The following is a 24345-nucleotide window of genomic DNA, read 5'->3' on the forward strand; positions in this document are numbered from 1 at the left end:
TTAGGCAGTATTGTGCTGACCATTTTTTTTTTTTTTTTAGAAATCATACCATTCTACATATGCAATCAGTAATTCTTAACATCATCACATAGATGCATGATCATCGTTTCTTAGTACATTTGCATCGGTTTAGAAGAACTAGCAATATAACCGATAAAGATATAAAATGTTAATATAGAGAAAAAAAAATAAAAGTAATAATAATAAGAACAAAACAAAACAAAACAAAAACCTATAGCTCGGATGCAGCTTCATTCAGTATTTTAACATGATTACTTTACAATTAGGTATTATTGTGCTGTCCATTTTTGAGTTTTTGTATCTAGTCCTATTGCACAGTCTGTATTCCATCAGCTCCAATTACCCATTATCTTACCCTGTTTCTAACTCCTGCTGAACTCTGTTACCAATGACATATTCCAAGTTTATTCTCAAGTGTCGATTCACATCATTGGGACCATACAGTATTTGTCTTTTAGTTTTCGGCTAGGCTCACTCAGCATAATGTTCTCTAGGTCCATCCATGTTATTACATACTTCATAAGTTTATCCTGCCTTAAAGCTGCATAATATTCCATCGCATATACCACAGTTTCTTTAGCCACTCTTCTGTTGATGGAGATCTCGGCTGTTTCCATCTCTTTGCAATTGTAAATAACGCTGCTATAAACATTGGTGTGCAAATGTCCGTTTGAGTTTTTGCCCTTAATTCCTTTGAATAGATTCCCAGCAATGGTATTGCTGGGTTGTATGGCAATTCTATATTCAGCTTTGTGAGGAACCACCAAACTGCCTTCCACAGTGGTTGCACCATTTGACATTCCCACCAACAGTGGATAAGTGTGCCTCTTTCACCGCATCCTCTCCAGCACTTGTCATTTTCTGTGTTGTTGATAATGGCCATTCTGATGGGTGTGAGATGATATCTCATTGTGGTTTTGATTTGCATTTCTCTAATGGCCAGGGACATTGAGCATCTCTTCATGTGTCTTTTGGCCATTTGTATTTCCTCCTCTGAGAGGTGTCTATTCAAGTCTTTTTCCCATTTTGTAATTGGGTTGGCTGTCTTTCTGTTGTTGAGTTGAACAATCTCATTATAAATTCTGGATACTAGACCTTTATCTGATATGTCGTTTCCAAATATTGATTCCCATTGTGTAGGCTGTCTTTCTACCTTCTTGATGAAGTTCTTTGATGCACAAAAGTGTTTAATTTTGAGGAGTTCCCATTTATTTATTTCCTTTTTCAGTGCTCTTGCTTTAGGTGTAAGGTCCATAAAACTGCCTCCAATTGTAAGATTCATAAGAAATCTCCCTATATTTTCCTCTAACTGTTCTATGGTCTTAGACCTAATGTTTAGATCTTTGATCCATTTTGAGTTAACTTTTGTATAGGGTATGAGATACGGGTCTTCTTTCATTCTTTTGCATATGGATATCCAGTTCTCTAGGCACCATTTATTGAAGAGACTGTTCTGTCCCAGGTGAGTTGGCTTGACTGCCTTATCAAAGATCAAATGTCCATAGATGAGAGGGTCTATATCTGAGCACTCTATTCGATTCCATTGGTCAATATATCTAACTTTATGCCAATACCATGCTGTTTTGACCACTGTGGCTTCATAATATGCCTTAAAGTCAGGCAGTGCAAGACCTCCAGCTTCGTTTTTTTCCCTCAAGATGTTTTTAGCAATTCGGGGCACCCTACCCTTCCAGATAAATTTGCTTATTGGTTTTTCTATTTCTGAAAAATAAGTTGTTGGGATTTTGATTGGTATTGCATTGAATCTGTAAATCAGTTTAGGTAGGATTGACATCTTAACTATATTTAGTCTTCCAATCCATGAACATGGTATGCCCTTCCATCTGTTTAGGTCTTCTGTGATTTCTTTAGAAGTTTTTTGTAGTTTTCTTTATATAGGTTTTTTGTCTCTTTAGTTAAATTTATTCCTAGGTATTTTATTCTTTTAGTTGTGATTGTAAATGGGATTCGTTTCTTGATTTCCCCCTCCGCTTGTTCATTGCTAGTGTATAGAAATGCTACAGATTTTTGAATGCTGATCTTGTAACCTGCTACTTTGCTGTGCTCATTTATTAGCTCTAGTAGTTTTGTTGTGGATTTTTCTGGGTTTTCGACGTATAGTATCATATCGTCTGCAAACAGTGATAGTTTTACTTCTTCCTTTCCAATTTTGATGCCTTGTATTTCTTTTTCTTGTCTAATTGCTCTGGCTAGAACCTCCAACACAATGTTGAATAATAGTGGTGATAGTGGACATCCTTGTCTTGTTCCTGATCTTAGGGGGAAAGTTTTCAATTTTTCCCCATTAAGGATGATATTAGCTGTGGGTTTTTCATATATTCCCTCTATCATTTTAAGGAAGTTCCCTTGTATTCCTATCCTTTGAAGTGTTTTCAACAGGAAAGGATGTTGAATCTTGTCAAATGCCTTCTCTGCATCAATTGAGATGATCATGTGATTTTTCTGCTTTGATTTGTTGATATGGTGTATTACATTAATTGATTTTCTTATGTTGAACCATCCTTGCATACCTGGGATGAATCCTACTTGGTCATGATGAATAATTCTTTTAATGTGTTGTTGGATACGATTTGCTAGAATTTTATTGAGGATTTTTGCATCTATATTCATTAGAGAGATTGGTCTGTAGTTTTCTTTTCTTGTAATATCTTTGCCTGGTTTTGGTATGAGGGTAATGTTGGCTTCATAGAATGAATTAGGTAGTTTTCCCTCCGCTTTGATTTTTTTGAAGAGTTTGAGGAGAGTTGGTACTAATTCTTTCTGGAATGTTTGATAGAATTCACATGTGAAGCCGTCTGGTCCTGGACTTTTCTTTTTAGGAAGCTTTTGAATGACTGATTCAATGTCTTTACTTGTGATTGGTTTGTTGAGGTCATCTATGTCTTCTTGAGTCAAAGTTGGTTGTTCATGTCTTTCCAGGAATCCGTCCATTTCATCTAAATTGTTGTATTTATTAGTGTAAAGTTGTTCCTAGTATGCTGTTATTACCTCCTTTATTTCTGTGAGGTCAGTAATTATATCTCCTCTTCCATTTCTGATCTTATTTATTTGCATCCTCTCTCTTCTTCTTTTTGTCAATCTTGCTAAGGGTTCGTCAATCTTATTGATTTTCTCATAGAACCAACTTCTGGTCTTATTGATTTTCTCTATTGTTTTCATGTTTTCAATTTCATTTATTTCTGCTCTAATCTTTGTTATTTCTTTCCTTTTGCTTGCTTTGGGGTTAGCTTGCTGTTCTTTCTCCAGTTCTTCCAAATGGATAGTTAATTCCTGAATTTTTGCCTTTTCTTCTTTTCTGATATAGGCATTTAGAGCAATAAATTTCCCTCTTAGCACTGCCTTTGCTGCGTCCAATAAGTTTTGATATGTTGTGTTTTCATTTTCATTCGCCTTGAGGTATTTGCTAATTTCTCTAGCAATTTCTTCTTTGACCCACTCGTTGTTTAAGAGTGTGTTGTTGAGCCTCCACGTATTTGTGAATTTTCTGGCACTCTGCCTATTATTGATTTCCAACATCATTCCTTTATGGTCCGAGAAAGTGTTGTGTATGATTTCAATCTTTTTAAATTTGTTAAGACTTGCTTTGTGACCCAGCATATGGTCTATCTTTGAGAATGATCCATGAGCACTTGAGAAAAAGTTGTATCCTGCTTTTGTGGGATGTAATGTCCTATAAATGTCTATTAAGTCTAGTTCATTTATAGTAATATTCAGATTCTCTATTTCTTTGTTGATCCTCTGTCTAGATGTTCTGTCCATTGATGAGAGTGGGGAATTGAAGTCTCCAACTATTATGGTATTTGTGTCTATTTCCCTTTTCAGTGTTTGCAGTGTATTCCTCACGTATTTTGGGGCATTCTGGTTCGGTGCGTAAATATTTATGATTGTTATGTCTTCTTGTTTAATTCTTCCTTTTATCAGTATATAGTGTCCTTCTTTGTCTCTTTTAACTGTTTTACATTTGAAGTCTAATTTGTTGGATATTAGTATAGCCACTCCTGCTCTTTTCTGGTTGTTATTTGCATGAAATATCTTTTCCCAACCTTTCACTTTCAACCTATGTTTATCTTTGGGTCTAAGATGTGTTTCCTGTAGACAGCATATAGAAGGATCCTGTTTTTTAATCCATTCTGCCAATCTATGTCTTTTGATTGGGGAATTCAGTCCATTGACATTTAGTGTTATTACTGTTTGGATAATATTTTCCTCTAACATTTTGCCTTTTGTATTATATATATCATATCTGATTTTCCTTCTTTCTACACTCTTCTCCATACCTCTCTCTTCTGTCTTTTTGTATCTGACTCTAGTGCTCCCTTTAGTATTTCTTGCAGAGCTGGTCTCTTGGTCACAAATTCTCTCAGTGACTTTTTGTCTGAGAATGTTTTAATTTCTCCCTCATTTTTGAAGGATAATTTTGCTCTATATAGGAGTCTTGGTTGGCAGTTTTTCTCTTTTAGTATTTTAAATATATCATCCCGCTGTCTTCTAGCTTCCATGGTTTCTGCTGAGAAATCTACACATAGTCTTATTGGGTTTCCCTTGTATGTGATGGATTGTTTTTCTCTTGCTGCTTTCAAGATCCTCTCTTTCTCTTTGACCTCTGACATTCTAACTAGTAAGTGTCTTGGAGAACGCCTATTTGGATCTAATCTCTTTGGGGTGCGCTGCACTTCTTGGATCTGTAATTTTAGGTCTTTCATAAGAGTTGGGAAATTTTCAGTGATAATTTCTTCCATTAGTTTTTCTCCTCCTTTTCCCTTCTCTTCTCCTTCTGGGACACCCACAACACGTATATTTGTGCGGTTCATATTGTCCTTGAGTTCCCTGATACCCTGTTCAAATTTTTCCATTCTTTTCCCGATAGTTTCTGTTTCTTTTTGGAATTCAGGTGTTCCATCCTCCAAATCACTAATTCTATCTTCTGTCTCTTTAAATCTATCATTGTAGGTATCCATTATTTTTTCCATCTTTGCTACTTTATCCTTCACTTCCATAAGTTCTGCGATTTGTTTTTCCAGTTTTTCTATTTCTTCTTTATGTTCAACCCATGTCCTCTTCATGTCCTCCCTCAATTTATCGATTTCATTTTTGAAGAGGTTTTCCATTTCTGTTTGTATATTCAGCATTAGTTGTCTCAGCTCTTGTATCTCATTTGAGCTATTGGTTTGTTCCTTTGACTGGGCCATATTCTCAATCTTTTGAGCGTGGACAGTTATCTTCTGCTGCTGGCGTCTGGACATTTATTCAGATTTCTCTGGGTGTCGGACCCAGGAAGGTTGTAAGATTTTTCTGTGAAATCTCTGGGATGTGTTTTTCTTATCTTGCCCAGTAGGTGGCGCTCGTGGCACACGTTTGTCTCAAGTGTTTGGAATGGGTCTCCCCCAGTCACCGATCTCCGTGACCTGGGGATTTCAGATCTAATTCTCTCTGTTGGTTCAGGGGCCTCGCGTAGCGGGGGCGTCAGCTGCCGCGGCTTGAGGGGACCCTGTGGCTGGTCACAGGCCGCAGCGGGCCTGGGGGATTCCCCACCGGACCAGGAAGCCTCCCACGGGGGGGGCCACCGCGGCTTGGATAGCCCTCCGATCCGAGACTTGTATCCGCGGACTCGAAGCCGAGACTCGAAGCCGCCCGCAAAAGAGGGGTGCCACCTGCCTCGGCTTGGGAAACTTGCTTCTCCGATACTCTCAGCCGGCCCGGGAAAGAGGGAGGAAGTAGCTCGGACCGACGCAGCTGCGGCTGCTCGGGAAATCGCGCGCCGCTCGGGGGTCTCACCGCAGCCGAGTCTCGCAGTCAGACTAGCCAGCCCAGACTTTGAATAGCCCTCTGATCCGAGATTCGTAGCCGTGGACTCAAAGCCGAGACTCAAAGCCGCCCGCAAAAGAGGGGCGCCGCCTGCCTCGGCTTGGGAAACTTGCTTCTCCGATACTCTCAGCTGGCCCGGGAAGGAGGGAGGGAGTAGCTCGGACCGACACAGCTGCGGCTGCTCGGGAAATCGCGCGCTGCTCGGGGGTCTCACCACAGCCGAGTCTCGCAGTCAGACTAGCCAGCCCAGACTTTGGATAGCCCTCTGATCTGAGACTCATAGCCGCGGACTCGAAGCCAAGACTCGAAGCCGCCCGCAAAAGTGTGGCGCCGGCCGCCTTGGCTGGGAAGCTTGCCTCTCCGAGACTCTCAGCCGGCCCGGGAAGGAGGGAGGGATTAGCTCGGACCACCGCAGCTGCGGCTGCTCGGGAAATCACGCGCCGCTCGGGGATCTCACCGCAGCCGAGTTTCACAGTCAGACTAGCCAGTCCAGACTGGGTTACGCTGTGTGTCCATTCCCTGCTGTAGCCCCAGGAGCTGTTCTGTACTGTTTCTGTTCACCTATTAGTTGATTTGGAGTCGGAGGAACTAAGACACATGTACCTTACTAAGCCGCCATCTTGGATCCTCAAATTGGTTTTTAATCAGGGGATTAAATTGCTCTAGAATTTTCCATGGACTGACTATTGGAAAAACACTTTTTTTCCCTCAAAATATTGCCTTGAGTTTCCTGAAGATATTGCTATTTTAGATCTATTTTTTATACTTATCATTACCTTAGATGCACTTAACAAAATCAGAGAACACTTTCATGTAGACAAATTAATAACTGCAAGATCATGTGCTTCATGAATGAGAATGCATGAGTTTAAATCATTTTTTGACTGGACATATTAATTTTCTATTACGATTTTATCATCCTAAAAATGGATATAATAATACCTACTTCATGATAGTTTTGTTAAGATTAAATTAGTTCCTAAAAAGGTTTAGCACAGTTTTTATTATGTAGGAACCTTTATTATACTTTCAAAATCATGAAGAATTTGAGGTATGTAGTTCTTATTTAACATTTATCTGCTGAAAAATAATAAACAGAATAAAATTATATTTCACTTTAAGATATGCCTCAAATATAACATAATATTTTGCTTATTTTAGGTGTCATGACCAGTTTCATGTGTCAACTTGGCCAGGTGGTGGTGCCTGGTTGTCTGGTTGGGTAAGTACTGGCCCATCTGTTTCTATGAGGACTTTCATGGACTTAAATCATGGCCACATTGATTGCATCCAAAGTGTATTGTCTTCTGCAATGAGTGATGCTTAATCTAATCACCAGGAGGTTTTTAATGAGGATTCAGAAGAGATAATCAGTCTTCCTGCTTCAGCCAGTCAACCTCTCCTGTGAGTTCATTGAGGACCTTCATTGGAGCTGCCAGCTTGCAGCCTGCCCTGCAGACCTTGGACTCTTACATCCCCACAGTTGCATTATTTTTACATTTCATGGTAAATTCAAATTTAACTTTCCATTTTAATTTTTTTTCAAAATATACAGCTAAGTATAATCAAATATTTTTGTGGTAGGTTGAAAGACAGGCCCTAATTTTTCCCCTGTTCATCCTTTTAATGAATGCATCTTCACTGTCACCTTGACTTGAACTTGGTTAAATGACTTGCTTTGGGGTTACATATGGATGAAGTGCCAGTACGTCTTAAACCTCATGTGTTTCAGTTTTCTATGAAAAGAACACAGTCTGAGCATCTGCTAGTCCATGGAGAAAGACAGTCATGTGAAGTAGAGCTACCCCTGTTGGCACCTCCAAGCTAGATTCAGAAGTAGAGCCACACAGCCACTGCCACTGACATATTGTCATTTAGGGAGTATTGCCTGTGTCAGCTGAGCCCCAGCTGACTCACAGATACCTGAAAAGAAACTAGTAGTAGTAGTATTTATAGCAACTGGATTATGGGGTAGTTTCTTATGTGGCCATGATACATATTTTCTAAAGCTTATGTTTACAACATAAACAAGATTTAATTGTTACAAATAAAATGCCTTTTGTTTTCACATTTTTTAATTTCTGACAAAACTGGAAAAACAAAATAAATTTCAAAGATGGTGTCATAAAATGTACACACAGATAAATAATTTAAGAAAATAATTTGGATTTTAAAATAGCTTAATTTGTCATGAATGAATAATGTTTTCCTCTAACAAATATTTAGCAGATAATTACTTTCAGATTATCTTCACATGTTAAATATGTAGATTGAATTAATGATGCATTCAGTTGAACATTAGATAACCTGAAATATATTAAAGCTTAGTAAGAGAACTTTGAGAGGAACAAATAGAAAGAGCAAGATTTGAGTAACGCAAACAAGAATAAACTTCACCAAGGAAAGTATGATATGAATTTGATGCTCACATATAGCAAATGTTGCTTCTTCATAAAGAGTATGCATTGTGTGTAATTTTTTTAAAAGATCAAAAACATATTATTTACTTTACTTTTTTCTTCTAAACTCTTGAGTTGAACAGCATCTCCCTTCTAAGCCACTTCCTTGCTGTCCCTGAAAAAAACAGCAGGAGTTTGATATTTTGTATTTTTAATGACTGAAATAGATAGGAGCTAGTACAAAAGCTGAACCTGGAAACTTACAAAACTTAAGAGTCTTATAGTCGTTTTTCTGTACCTACATTTTCTTCTTATTTTCCTGGATGGCAAAGAGGGAGCATGGAAAGACCCTTGAGATCCCATAAGCTTGGACTTGAATATTTACCCTCTGGGTCTCAATGTATTGTTATGAGGATCAAAGGCGATCATGTATGTGAAATTTCTTTGAAAACATGTAAAGTATTGTCTTGATATAAGTTATAAAATATTACAAAAGCTGAACTGGGCAACAGCGCTATAGTTGGTTCCTGAGTTTGTATTGCATGTTTAAGAGTTTTAACTTAAATAGCTTTAAGAAATTGAAACATTCAGAAAAATTATCCCTGCACACAGATGTGTTGGTTTTTATCTTGAAAAATAGAATCTAGATGTTTTTATAATTTTTAAAGTTATTTCTTTGATTTAAGTATTTTTAATTACAATTTACTGAAAGCAAGAACAGCTAAGGTTTTTCAAGCTAAAATGATTAAAATAGATGCTACGTGTTTGCATATGTGTTGGTTTGAAAGGATGCATGTCTCCTAGAAAAGTCATGTTTTAATCTAAATCCCATTTCATAAAGGTAGAATAATCTCTATTCAATACTGTATGTTTGAAACTGTAATCAGATCATCTCCCTGGAGATGTGATTTAATCAAGAGTGGTTGTTAAACTGGATTAGGTGATGACATATCTCCACCCATTTGGGTGGGTCTTGATAAGTTTCTGGAGTTCTATAAAAGAGGAAACATTTTGGAGAATAAGAGATTCAGAGAGAGCAGAGCAGAACGACATAGCCACGAGAAGCAGAGTCCACCAGCCAGTAACCTTTGGAGATGAAGAAGGAACATGCCTCCCAGCGAGCTTCATGAAACAGGAAGCCAGGAGAAGAAGCTAGCAGATGATGCTGTGCTCGCCATGTGCCTTTCCAGATGCGAGAGGAACCTTGACCCTGTTCTCCATGTGCCTTTCCACACGAGAGAGAAACTCTGACTGTGTTAACCATGTGACTTCTTACTTGCGAGAGAAACCCTAAACTTCATCGGCCTTCTTGAACCAAGGTAACTTTCCCCGGATGCCTTTGATTGGACCTTTTTATAGACTTGTTTTAATTGGGTCATTTTCTTGGCCTTAGAACTGTAAACTAGCAATTTATTAAATTCTCCTTTTAAAAAACCATTCCATTTCTGGTATATTGTACTCCTGCAGTTAGCAAACTAGAACAGCGTACAAATTTAGATGTCATTGTTGAACTTATAAAGTAATTATGTCTGGCAATAAATATAATTGACAGTGAGAATAAGAATAAACAGTGAATTACATTTCTGTAACAATTTCCTCCAAAGCAGTTCAAGCATTTATCAGGGAAGTTTACTTGGAATCTGTTACAGAAATGTTTTCCCCTTGGTATTACATGACTGCTTTGTTAACCAGAGGAAGAAGAATTTTTCAGTTGGACTATTATGAAATTTTTATCAGAAAACAATAATTAGTTCATCTTAAGAACAATTTTGGGCATAAAAATTTAATATTATGTTTATGATCACATTCATCAAAACAACTTATTAAACAATTTTATCTTACTTTTTGATGTATGAATGAATAAAATTGATAAGACTCTGCTTGTTAGAAAGGTCTTTTTTTTTTTTTCCAAAATTTTGAAAGTTTTTATCATGAAATATAATGTATACACATACACAAAAAAGGAATACATTTTGCAGTACATTGCAACAAGTAGTTATAGAACAGATTTCAGAGATTGGTATGGGTTACAGCTGCACAATTTCAGGTTTTTCCTTGTAGCTGCTCCAAGATACTGGAGACTAAAAATAAATAAATAAAATGATTCAGCAGTCATGCTGATTTGTTAAATCTTATCTTCTCTGTTATAACTCCTCTTAGAAAGGTCTGTGACCCATCTATATTTTTTCAACGCCCCCAAATTTCTCTAGTTATACAGACATTTACAAAAATGATCACAACAAAATTCACAAATCCATTTTTTTAAGTGAAAATTGTATATACAATTTCTCAGTAAGATATGTGCGGAGGGTAATCTGTCAAAGAGCAGTGAGGTTGTGTGGGAGCACCTGGGGCAGGGCAGAGCTGCGGTCCTTTCCCTGCTTGACTGCTTGCCGTCTCTGTGATGCAGGCATAGTAAATGAGGAGTCCTTTCCTTTAAGGGAAGTGATGATTTAGTTCCCTCTCATAGATGTGAGGGTTGGATGAGCTGATTGAATAACAACAGAAGATTCATCAACAATTGCTTTTGCATTCCTCAACAAAACAATAAACAGTCATAAGATAAAAAATATTTGGTGATCTCTGAAACATACTGGTGGTAAACTCTTCAGAGTCTTTGCCCACAAAGCTCCCCCTTCCTGGAAATCTACTTCCCCAATCATGTGGCTCTCTAATTTTCATCAAGTAAGCTTCTATTCAAATACTATTTTTCTTTTATAGAGCCATTCCTGACTGCTCTTTTAAGCAGCCTTCCCCTTCTATCAGCCATTCTTTGGTTCAGTACCTCTGGTTATTTTCATCCTAGAATTCATCACCATGTAAATCAGTGAACTTTGTCAGTGTGCATTGTCTGTCTCCTGTAAGGACAAGGACTTACTCTCATTTATTGCTTAATCCCAACTACCCACAAATAGTCAAGCAAATAAACATTCAATGAATATTTGAGAATAAATAAAATAAATTATAACACAGATATTACAGTCAAATTTCTCACTAAAGTGTCTTAAGATTCTTCATGCATCAAATTTAACTTAATTGTAACCTAATTCAAATATTAAAGCAATTTTTTACATCAGCTCAAAATATTTCCACCAATTTCATATACAAAACTTAGATGTTTTCATAAGCTTTTTGTAGAAAACCTCAGCATCTCTAAGTTATCTCAGCATCTCTAAGCTAACTTTAAGTTGAATTTAATTTCTAACATTATATCATACATTTTATTCAATGCCCAAGGTTTTTCAGACTATTAATTCTCAGATTATAATTGAAAGGACACTTAAAACATTAAAATTGAATTTCATTTTTATTGCATAGGCATTTCCTAAAGGGTGATAATTTTTGTATTTTAAGATTTGGGGAGGAACTATTTATTATAGAGCTGTCACTCCATATGTGTATAATTCACAGGAATTACAAAAGACTAGGCTATCTACTTGATTTATTTTATTCTTAAATATTTAATCAGTCTTTCATAACCAGAATAAACTGTTAAGGAAAATTAAACTCCATTAATTCTTCAAGACTAATTTTTTTCTGCAAGAGAATTATTTCAGAAACATGTGAAAAATTCAGATGTGTAATTCAAGTTTTCTATGAAATTGACTAGATATCAACATCACTGAAAATAAATACTTAATTTATATCCTGAAATGCATAAAATTAAATTCAATGTATTATTAATTAAAATCCATTTATTTGAATAAATAATTAAGATGTCAGCTTGGTGATTCGAAATTTCATTTGTTCTTATCATCCCATAATTTAAGAAATTCTCATAAAACAAATTAAAAATTTAAAAGCAAAAAATTACATGACGTAGTTGTGCAACTGCAAATATACTAAATAATAGAGCTCATGTCACAACCTTACTGTATCAGACAAATGAGATACAATATCATTTTCAGGAAATAATATTCAAAAGAATAAATTTCTTCTGCAGTGAAAATAAAATTGCATAGAAACTAAGACATGGACACAAGGTGTGCTAACTGCTACTGCAGTATACTTGCTTCTAGGTCTTTATAAAACATATGAAATGTGTGCATGCATGTTTAAGCATACATAGGTATTTCTATACAAATATCAGTGCATATAAACATGCCCGTTTTAGAAACCACAAATTGACTCTAACATCAGCAATTCCAATCTACCCACACAGAGCTTTATTTTCCTTTCCCCCATTTTATAATTGTAGGTGCCTCCTTCCTCAATGAGAACTCTGAGATCAACTCAATTACTCATTGGTTCAATCCTGTAAAATGCCTAAAATAGTTTCAGAAATGCTTCACAGATAGGGCTACAAGAACACTTTGATTTGTTTGCAGTTCTCCTGCTCTAATCTCTGTCCAAAACTGAGAATATTTAAGCAAATATATTATTCGTAGGTGACTTAGATTAATTTTCTTCTCCCTCTTTTTTTCTTTCTTCAAAATTATGTAATTTATTTGAAATACATTTGTATTCCTTTGTTCAATTTGCTTTCAGTTTTAATTTAGTTTTTATTTTCCCTTCTCATTTTTTTTTATTTAATTTAATTTTCTGAATATGTAAAACATTACAATGCTTCCAAGAGGCAAAACTACATAAAACGTCATACTTAAAGAAGTGTGACTTTTTCCCAGATACTTTCCACTCTCTAACTCCCTCCCTTTGTTAGTATTGAACTCTACCATTTTCTGTTTTTTTTCTTTTCTGTGTTCTTTTTGTAATGTTACATATATGTGTACATGTGCATGCATATATATGTATATATACATGCACATATATTCTTATTTCCCATTAATTCTTAGCACTTTGCCTTTTAAATCTTAATATCTCCTAAAAAGTCACCCTGTATTGTTCATAGAGATCATCCTCATTTTTAATTTCACAGCCATGTAGAGCTTTGTATTGTTGGAGGCATATTTTCAGGATAAATTCCTGGGAGTGGGTTAACTGGGTATCCATCTATATAATTTTGCTTAATTTTGTTGGATATTATTTACTTCTCCACAGGATTTGTACATTTTTTTGTTCTCTCACAAACAATGTATGAGGTTGTCTTGTTCTCTAACGTCACCATATGGTAGATGTCACACGTCTTCATTTTCCAAATCTAATAAGCAACAAAGTTATATCAGTGCAGTTTATTATGTATTTCTTTTATTGTGAGTTAAATTGAATATCTTATTTTTGAATCATTTATGTGCATTTGTAAGGATTATATGACCACAATTTTTGTGTATATTTCTATAGAATATTTGGTATTTTATACACTCAATTTTTTAAAGTTCTTCTTATATTAAGGATACTATCTTGTAATTGTGTTAAAAATCACAACTATTTTATCCTAGTTGTTCAGTTGCCTTGAATTTCTTGAATGCTTCCTTTGTTTTTCAATTTTTTTAAATATTAATATAATCAAAATTTTCAATCTTTCATTTCCTCTGAATTTGTCATCACAATTAGGTCTTTCCTATAACTAGATTATAAAAGGATCTACCAATGATTTATTCTACCATCTGTATAATTATATATCTGCCGTTCTTATTACAAACAATTATTCACTATCTCAGCACCATTTACCAAAAAGATCATCTTTGCCCAGTGATTTGAGATATCACCTTCATAATGCAAATAGATTTCTATATATGGTTCCAGAACTTCTTTTATATACCTTTGGTTTCCACCAATGGTTATGTTCTAGTATTTGGGAAGACTAGTTTCTCTACTGCACTCTTTTTTTGGTGTTTTCCTAGTCACACTTGCAACTTTACTTTCCATATGACCTCCAGTATTCCTGCCTTGTCTACTGCTATAAGAAATCTCATAGGGATCACATTAAGTTTATGAATTAACTTAGGGAGAAGCTTAATGTAACTTTTGAATACTTTTTAAGTTTACACTAGATTATTTCCTCTTTTTTTTGGTATTATTATAAATACAATTTCTTCTTCCATTATATTTTCTATCTGTTTTTTTTTTATTTGTGGTATGAACTCATTGCATTTGGTATGGGAATTTTATATTCTACTAAGTTGCTGAATTCTTCTATATATTTTTAAATTGTATATGGGGTGGTATATAATTGTATTCTCTAGGGTTTTCCATGTGTGTTACCAAGTCACCTGTAAATGGAAAGAATTTTATTTCTTTATTTTATGTTCTCTTCCTCTTGTCCAAATCACATTCACTAATAACTAATAATTAAAAATTGATGGAGAGAGTGGGCATTCTTACCCTATTCTGGCCTTAGTGGGAACAAAACACTTTTTAAAAAATTCTACTATAGTAGATAAAATAATTTGATGATTTTGATAAATTTTGATATCTAATAGTAGCTATCAATAATTGTGATAATAACTGCCTGAGACAAACAAGATTACATATCCACATATATGCACATTTACTAATTATATTTGCTACAAAGTATGTATTTTGCATTTTATGCAAGAGAAAGCTGAGACTCAAAAACTTGTGCCGGATAAACAGAAGTCAATGGTGGAGACCATCCAGTTGTAGTCGTTACCATTGTAATTATTAAAATTACACTTTGAATTATAAACGTGTTTCTTTTTTCTTCAAGTTTGACTTCTTTTTCTCCTTATCCTACTATTTTTTTTTTTTTTTGGAATAGGCAGGCTCTGGGAATGGAACCCGGGTCTCAGGCACAGCAGACGAGAATTCCGCCGCTCAGCCACGGTTGCACCGCCCCCTACTACTTTTTGGGTAATTGGTTTCATGTTATTTTTCTTAGAATTTCAGAAAAGTGAGGGTCTGCTCTGTTATCCTTTTTCTTTTTTCTCCTGAGATAAGAGAGTAAATTATATATTGATCTAAGGACTTGAAAAAAATTAAATGTGAGAGGGGAAGAAAGTATTACCTATAAAAGCACAAGGAAATGGATGTAAAATAGGTATTTAAAATTTGGAGTATAATAGATTTTTGCTTTTGTTTTATCTTATTCAGAAACAATTTTATAATTAAATTTAATTAATTTGTTTTTTCTTTAAATCCCAAGTTTTACCTGAAAAAAATGTATTTACTAATTTCCCAATGGAGATTTCATGGATTTAGTCTAGTCCAGGAAATAGAATCTTGATTATAGTTTGTGATGCACATAAAATCTGAATCTATATTCTTTATAACACACCTAAAAAAAAAAAATGAACATAGAGTAATTGGGATGGAATAAGGTTTGACTAATAAGATAGGCAAATTGCTTTGGTAAATTGCAATAATTGCAGGTGAATTTAGTTAAGCAGTGTGCAAACTGTATTGTAGAAATATTAGAATAAAATACATGAAAAATTTGATCTGCACCATCAAGTAGTAAAATGAGTTTTATCTTTCTTACTTCACTCATAATTGTAAGAAATTTTGACTTTACAGAAAGCAAATAATTAAGTAGCACTATTTTAAATATACCACTGTCCCCTTTCTAGAATAAAAACCATATGTTTTGAAATCTTGCACATACTCATTTTATTTTCTTGTATTTATTTATTATTTTTTAAATATTTGGTATTTTTCTGTTTCGGTATCAAGGTTACACTTGATTTGCAAAAGTGAATAAAAATTTTTCCACCTTTGTGCCTGCCCTGCAAGAGATAAATCAGTTAATGGATGTAGAAAATAACGTGTCAGAGTCCCCAAAAGACTTTGCTTTGTCCTGTTAACTGCTTTAGTGTGAATTTTGTTGTTTCTGTTGGGGGCTACTAATTTGGGTTCCATTTTGAAACGTACTTAATTCCTTTAGCTATGAAAGGGATTTTAAAAGTTTATTTGATACATTTAGCTGATACATTGTGTTGTGCTCATGTAAAATGTTCTGCTTTCTCTGCTGCTTGATCATTGGTACGATTTCTCATTTCTGAGATAGTAAAGAAGAATGCTTCTCTTGAATTCATGGTCTTAAATTTAAAATTATCTAATCTTCAGGAGATTAATTAAATGGTTTCTACTTATTTTTACTTTTAAAATATTCTTTTAACATGCATTTTACTAGGGCAAAAACATATCTTATGTATAGTAAAATAGCAAGGTATATTTCAAAACATCTAAAAAAGACTACATTTTCAAGGAATTTAAAGCAAGTATTCAAGAGTGCTTTTGTTAGATATTTCATTGAAAAGAAATCCATTATCCATTTATGTAGATCCCCAATATTGAATAAATATAACATTATCAGAAGAAAAAAATGTCAACTCTTTTTCTCACTACTTTTGTATTGAAACTTATGGTAAAATGATAAACCTGCTGTCAACAGCTTTGATTAAAGTTAAGTTTTTTTTCTATTTTTTCCATCATACACTATAATTTTGCATACAATAATCACTTTAAATTCAATTTATTCAATGTATAGAACAGTAACTATGTGCACTACTCATTTTAATATTCTATTGGTAGAGTATCGCCAGGTGAAAAAAATCAATCCCCCATACCAATTATTTGAAAGTAAAGTAGCTATGAAATTCTGAAACATCATTAATGGTCTTAATTATTTTGTACTAATAAGAAATAATCATATGACATGATTTAACTTATTTTTGTCATTCATTTAGATGATAGAAATATTTTTACCTGAAATTGTTACTTAGTTAAAACATTTCTGATTCTACCATACCTTGCAGTGAATAGAGTTCTAAACAAATATTACTATAAGTAACATTTACCCTTGAGAAATGGAGTAGAATGTATTAAATATGTTTTCTTTGAGCCTTACTTAACCACTGTAAAGGTAGAATGGCAAATAGTTTCACTAATCTTCTTGATTTTCTTAAACTCCTGCTTTATCTATGAAACTACAAAGAGGAAACAAAAACAACTGAGACAGGCTGACATGCCAAAGATCCCTCATGTGCTTATAGAGATAAGATCCTTGCCATTGCTATGATAAAATGAGTCAGACTGATGCCAATAAGTTAACTAATCTTCACCAGTTAACCACAACCTTCAATAAATAATTGCTTGTGTAGGTTGGTGATTAATGGACTATGACCCAAAGGCACCTTGCTCCAGGAGCTCACATAGTTCAAGCTTTCCTGGCAACTCGCATCTTTTCTTGCCCTTCTTCATCCTGCCACATCCTCCCTTGTCCCAAACAACCATATAAATTGTCACCCCTGAACCAGCCCTTGTGAACAGCAATTTCTTTTTGGTGTGCTCCAGTATGCGTGCTACCTTAGCTCAATAAACTTCCTCTGTACTTTGGTTTTCAGAGGATGCTCATTCTGTTTTCAGAGTAACACCACTAATAGCTCTGTCTACAACTCGAGTTTCCTATTTTGCCTTATTTTGTTTGTAACCAATTAAACTGCAGTCAAATAATTTTCCTTAAAAGTCATTAGTAGAGCTATTCAGGTAAATGAGTAAGATTGTGTTTGTTTACGTGAAATTTAGGCTTTGACAAGATGACAGTTTGCGGTTACTTAACATAAATTAGTCTCGGCTTGTATTAATTTTTCTTCTATATTTAAATCTGCAATTCAACTTTTGCTCCCCTGTAACTTTCCTATAATGACAAAATCTTCCCAGACTTCAAAAAAAATAAAGCTTCATCAGATTTTTTTATTAATTCACTTTGTCAAACTTGTTTGTTTTCACTTTAATACAAAGTGTTATTTTTTAATTATAATGATGTATTCTAAATTATACAATAGGTGATTGTAAAGAGAAATATCATTTTCCCTATTCTGCTTTTATTCTTGTCCAGTCTGACAAAAGCATAGCAAGATATTACAAACTTACCAACTTAAATCTTTCCCACTATTTATTTATTTGTTTCAAAATTCTGAGTTTTCTTTCCTGTAAATGTGTGATTTCCTCTTTTCATGAACACAGAATAATATTACCCTGATGGTGTTCTGTTCTGTAAAGTTGATCAAAAACCTGGTCTATCTGTGCAGTTTCTCCACTAGTTAAATAATTGAGTGCCAGGACATAATTAAGTCCAAGATTTTTTTTTTTTTTTTCTTTTCTGATATGGTTTCTCCATCAAAACAAAGGAAAGCTTTATTAACATTCAATTTAGTTTGTATACCAAATTCTACTGCTTACACATTTTTCAAAATGTCTACTACATGTATTTTTGTCTTGTGAGTTTATTTTTGCCAATTTGATTCCTGTCTAAACCACAATAAGTTTTCCTTCTTCCCCTTTTCTTTTCATATTACTAACCTTCAAAAAAATAGCAAACTGCTTTAAAATGGATTCAGTACAAAGTAGTTGCACATACTATATCAACACATATGACTAAAATGCTAATTATGGTTCATTTTGTAATCAGTGGATTTTGTTTATCATCTTTGTTAGTTCAGAAAATATGTCGACAATTAGCATTTCCATTTGAATATGTTTCATATGAATTGTTGTCTAAATTTATTGAAATAGACTGAACATTCTTTCAACAACTATCTATAATTATGTAGACATTTTCAAAATTAAGTACTTCATGACAAAATAATCCCCTTATGGACTGTTGCTGCCATAGAATTAAAAAGCTGTTATTAAAAGGAAAAATATCAAATATATATAAGAATCCAGAATATTACTCTCATCTTTTCTTATACAAAATAATTAAATATTTTCTAAGGCTGTTAAATGAAATTGTAGCATGAAAACTCTGCCTTAAAACTACCCCAAGGTGAATTACATCTCAATATCCAAAAAATGTTAAAAAAAAAAAAAAATCTCTGAGCTTTCACATAGTTAAAATTTATCCAAAGCGTGCTTCCGGAAACAATTTCTACTCAGTCTATTTTTAATCATTTTTAATATATAGTAAAAGAGAGGAATTCATAGATTGTTATACTATTCATCCTTTCTTAGGTAGCTTACTTGATACATTTCCAAGTTATTATATAATCGATATTCATTATTCATGGATTTTGTATTTTCAAATCGAGCTGCTTGTTAAAACTTATTTGTAACTCCAAAATCAGTATTCACAGAGCTTTTGCTGTCATTCACAACATCTCTTGATGCATGCATTCCCAACTGAGGTCAAACAAGGCAACACTATGCTCTCCTTTTCATGGGATATTTAGTGTTAATTTTTTCATATGTTTGTGCTTTTGTGTGTGTGTGTGTGATTTCATTGCTTAAAATGGCCCCCAAATGTAATGCTGCAGTGCTGTCTAGTGTTCCTAAGTGCAAGAAGGTGTGATGCATCTTAAGACCAAAAAAAGATATGCCAGATAAACTTAGCTCAGACAAGAAGTTTAGCCAGAACATCAATGTTAGTGATACAACAATATATTTTGAATAAAGTCTTTAAACAATAACCCAAATAAAACAAAGTTATGTATTAATTGGTTAATTAAGTTGTTGTGACCAGAGGCTCTAGGAAAAAAACAAACATTTTGCCCCCAAGAGCAATGGTTCAGTATTCATTACTATGAGTTCACGGAGACTTTATAGACTATAACAGTCACAAATAATGAGAATCAACTATAATTCAGTTTTACAAAAATATTATTTTCTAAGGAAATCCTACCAGGTTTCTTTCTTTAGAAAAATACAAATAAATTAGAATGCCCAGTTGAAAGGAAATGAAGGCTATGGTAGCTACTAAAAGAGCATTACCGAATTTCTGAGACTGCAAGGGACTGAGATAATGTTATTTAACCTGGTAAATATTTCAAAGCCCCCAAATAAATAGTTTCAGAGCTAAGCTTTTGCAAAATTATGTGGTTCTGGCAACATTTTACAGGATTTGGAAATAACACCCACTGTAATTTCATTTCTTGGTAACTAAAATTATATAACATATAGAAAATGCAGTATATATATGGTTTTAAAAAATGATTTCAGGTAAAATTTCCATAACTTAAAATTAGCCATTTTAAAGTGAAACAATTTTGTGGCATTGAGTATATTAACAATGTTGTGAAATCATTAACTCTATCTAGTTCCAAAATACTTCCATAACTTCAACATAAAACCCCATACCCTTATGTTTCCTCATTCTCCCTGCTTCCCTGGCAATCACAAATCTGCATTCTGTCTCCATGGCTTTACCTATTCTGGATATTTCATATAAGTGGAATCATACGACATGTAACCTTTTGTCTCTGGCTTCTTTCACAATATATCATGTTTTGGAAGGTTCATGCACATTGCGGCATATATCAGTAGCTTATTTCTTTTTATATCTGGGTAATATTCCATTTTATGTATGTAACAGAATTTGTTTATCCATGAACCTGATGGTAAACATTTGAGTTCTTTTTCACTTTTGGCTATTGTAAATAGGGTATTTATGAATTTTTGCGTAGGTGTACTTATTTAGGTACCTGTTTTCAAGAATTCTTTGGGATATTTACCTACAAGGGAAATTGTGGAGTCATAGGTCAATTCAGTATTTTACTTTTGGAAGAACCATCAAACTTTCTCCATGGAACCTGAACGATTTTTAGTACCCACCAGAAATGTGTGATTTACTCTGTTTTCTTCTAAGAGCTTTATGGCTTTGTTCTTATTTTTATGTTGTCCAATCAGTTCAAATTAAGTTTTTTTTTTTTTTTTTTTTTTTTTTTAAAGGAAAGACAGAGAGAAGGAAGGAAGAGAGGAAGAAAGGGAAACATCTTTTAAACATTTTCTTGTTTTATTGTATTTTGTTTCTCCGTTTTCGTTACATGGGCTGGGGCCGGGAATCGAACCGAGGTCCTCCGGCATAGCAGGCAAGCACTTTGCCCGCTGAGCCACCGCGGCCCGCCCAAATTAAGTTTTGAATATTATATGGGGTACAGGTCTAAATTCATTCTTTTGTGTATGGCTATCCTGTTATTTCAGGAGCTTTGTTGAAGAGACTCTTCTTTCTCCATTGAATGGTCTTGTCATCCTTGCTGAAAATCAACTGGACATAGATGTATGGGTTTATTTCTGAAGTCTCAATTATATTCTATTGGTATATATATATTTATTGTTAAGCCAGTAACACTGTTCTGATTACTGTAACTTTGTGGTAAATTTGGTAATTGGAAAGTATGAGTTCTTTAACTTTGTTTTCATTTCTCTAGTTGTTTTGGCTCTTCAGGACCCATTACAATTCCATATGAATTTCTATTTCTGTTTTTAAAAAAGGCTGTTGGAAATTGTGTAGGTATAATATTGAGTCTGTAGAGTGTTTTGGGTAGTATTGTATATATTTTTTAAAAGAAGTTAGATGAATACATGATACATAAGAATCATGATACTTTTTATTAGTTTCAATATGTCAAATAATTGATTGTTAGGTATTGTAAAGAGAAGTATTAAACTTCTTTGCCACCTCACTTTTGTGAAGAGAAGGGGGTAAATTAATGGCCACCAGAGAAATGAATTTTCAGTCCATTCCATAATTATTCATAAGTAGAAATCATTCCTTATGGGGATGTGGAATTTTTTTGACTCTATAGGATTTACATTTGCCATTTGATATATGTAACATGGTAGGAAGCACTCCTGGGAAGCGAGCTGGAAAGAATAAAAGGACATACAGAGAATAAGAGAATGGTTTGAGGACAAGTATGTGGATTAATATAGCTAGATTTTTAGGTCTGTGTGGAAGACTGAAAGCAAACACTATGTGCTTGAAATTCAAGTCCAGTGAATGACACATTCCCTCTTTGACACTCAGCATCTCACCATAATTTCTCTTCAGACAATGCTATGGCCCATTGGAAATAGCATAAACTCTATAATATCATAGAGTTTAAAGTCTGTGATATTTAAAGTCTGGGTCTACCTGATTTAAGTGCTGTATGCAAGTTGATCATACATGCTCCCTTTTCAGAAGAGACAATTAACTTTCCTGAATTGCTATGAAGATTGAATGATAATAAAGTTGCATTGTGTATAAGATGTAAACTTAGTACTCAATGTTATTTTAACCACTCTTCTCTCCTATAATACTCATATATTGAAGTACAATGGATATTATGAGTAGCAACTTTATCATACAGGCTTTCCCTGGAAAAATGATAAACAGAAGGAAAGCTAAAGCACAGATTGGATGAATAACATTTATTATTTTTATTTGTTTAGTATTATTTTTCATGTTTATTTCCTCTCATTTCACAGCAGTTATATCAAGGGAAAAAGACATTTCATTTGCTTTATTACATTTCTAGTATGTATGCTCATATTATACAAATGAAAACTTACAAACTCAAAAGTAAAATAATAGTTGACTTTTCCCTTTTTCTCACATATCGCCCTTCCTATGAATATTATGTTCATCATTATAGCTCACTCATTCTTTCATTCAATAATTTTTTGTCAATAGAATCTGTCCAGCAATAACTAAGCTCTATTAATATCAAAGCATAATGAAATAACATGTCTACTTAGTGACAAAAAATTTGCTCAAAGCAGAGAAAATATTTAATTGAAAAAATCAGTCACCATGTTTTACTAATTATCCATGAAATATAACTTTTAATTGCATCTTTTTTGGCTTCCTTTGATAAATAGAAAAAAACCAGAAATCTGAGGAGCAAATGTGAGCAATTAAGGAAGGACTTTATTTCATATCTGAGGGATCTTTGCAGACTTTGGTTTATCTGGACAAGTACTGTCCATCAGTTTAACGTCTACTAAATATTTCATTCTTTATAATCACTAAAGTTAAGAGTTTGCCATTTGATATATGTAACTCCTGGGAAGAGAAAAAGCTGGAAAGAATAATGTAGACAAGAAAAGTAAAAAATGTTTTTCCTTTCATTCTCCAACTAAAATAAATTACACAAGTGCTTATGCTGTAGTATAAATTATAGCATAAATCTTTCATCATAATGTTGCTCTAAGAATTCCCAATTCCCCAATCATTTGTTGAGTTCTAGAAAATGTTGGTGTGCTCATTCTTTGATGCTATCATTGGGTACCTTATCTTATCTATGATTTGACATAGGGAAACAAATTGCCTTGTGGCCACTATTCAATAACTGGTGCTTCATAGCAAGAGGAAGGCAACTGGGTATGAGTTTCATACCTTTAGCCAAATACACATCTAATTATCTGTACTCCCCACGTGCCCTAGACCTTATTAGTTCCCATCAACAATGTCAACAGCAAAATGCCTGCTAAATCACCTGCTATCCTTCATGGCCAAGAGGGAGACACTCAAATGAAGAGGGAAGACGTTGTATACAGCCACCCTTACTGCTTCAATCTACTCAATGACTTCCAGGGATCCGTGAAACTGTGCCTGCACCACTATTGTTCTTGTCCCCACTACCTACCTCTGAGGCAACAATAAAGAAAGCTATTAGATGACTTGTTGTCTCATTAAATACTTTCACTTTATTACAATGATTTTTTTTATGATGTTGAATTTTTCCTCACAATTTGATAAATTGAAAACAATTACCTTTAAAATATTTTCTGAGCCTTAAAATTGTCTGAGTTTTATAATTCATGCGCTGTATTATCAATTAAATATAACTCATGGTATAAAATTAGGACATCAGTTACCAAAGCTTACCCTAAAATTCTATGAGTTGAATTAATGTATTAGAATATATATATGTATAGGATATATGTATAAATTATATATATAATGAGTTTTACATTTTATTGCATTTGTTAGTAAACACTTGTTAACTAGAATAAAATTACTTTAATATTTAAATACTAAAACCATCTGTCTTGCAGGTATCCTCAATCTTCTTGCTGCATATGCCATTGTATAAATATATATATGAAACATAAGAAGAGAAGGGGCATTGAAGATAGGTGATGTAGAGAAGTGAAATGGTGGGCAACTATTTTATGAAAAAAAACAATTTTTAAAACAGTTTTCTTCGATCTATGCCCAGGATGAACTAAACTCAGATCTTAGTAGGTTTACCAGATTTGTTTATCCTTTTTACAGATGACATTCTGGAAAAATACATCATTCATAAGCACTATGACAATTTTATATAACTTACTACCAAATCTAATATAAATTAGAAACTCGGTATCATATTTGGATTGGATTCAAAGTTATCTCATTTAGTTATTTTTCATTCGGACTATTTTGTTTTCAGAATCTTAAAATTGTATTTCTGTATCTCTGACTAAATGCATTCCTTGTCCTTGCTTTGTTTTCCTCATTGGGATTCTTAATAATGCTAAATGTTCAGTTCTGAAA

General features: G+C 33.8%; 2 long non-coding RNA genes across 2 annotated transcripts in view; one reads left to right on the plus strand and one right to left on the minus strand.

Annotated features, from left to right (window-relative positions):
* LOC143678923 (uncharacterized) overlaps positions 1-15122 on the plus strand; it is a 36645-nt gene extending 21523 nt beyond the window's left edge. Inside the window, exons 2-3 of the long non-coding RNA XR_013173478.1 lie at positions 7009-7069; positions 14866-15122. This is a non-coding gene — a long non-coding RNA (uncharacterized LOC143678923). The remainder of the gene's footprint in view (positions 1-7008; positions 7070-14865) is intronic.
* LOC143678924 (uncharacterized) overlaps positions 8298-24345 on the minus strand; it is a 38391-nt gene continuing 22343 nt past the window's right edge. The window contains exon 3 of the long non-coding RNA XR_013173479.1: positions 8298-8421. This is a non-coding gene — a long non-coding RNA (uncharacterized LOC143678924). The remainder of the gene's footprint in view (positions 8422-24345) is intronic.

This window comes from Tamandua tetradactyla, chromosome 4 (assembly GCF_023851605.1).
Source record: "Tamandua tetradactyla isolate mTamTet1 chromosome 4, mTamTet1.pri, whole genome shotgun sequence".
NCBI lineage: Eukaryota > Metazoa > Chordata > Mammalia > Pilosa > Myrmecophagidae > Tamandua > Tamandua tetradactyla.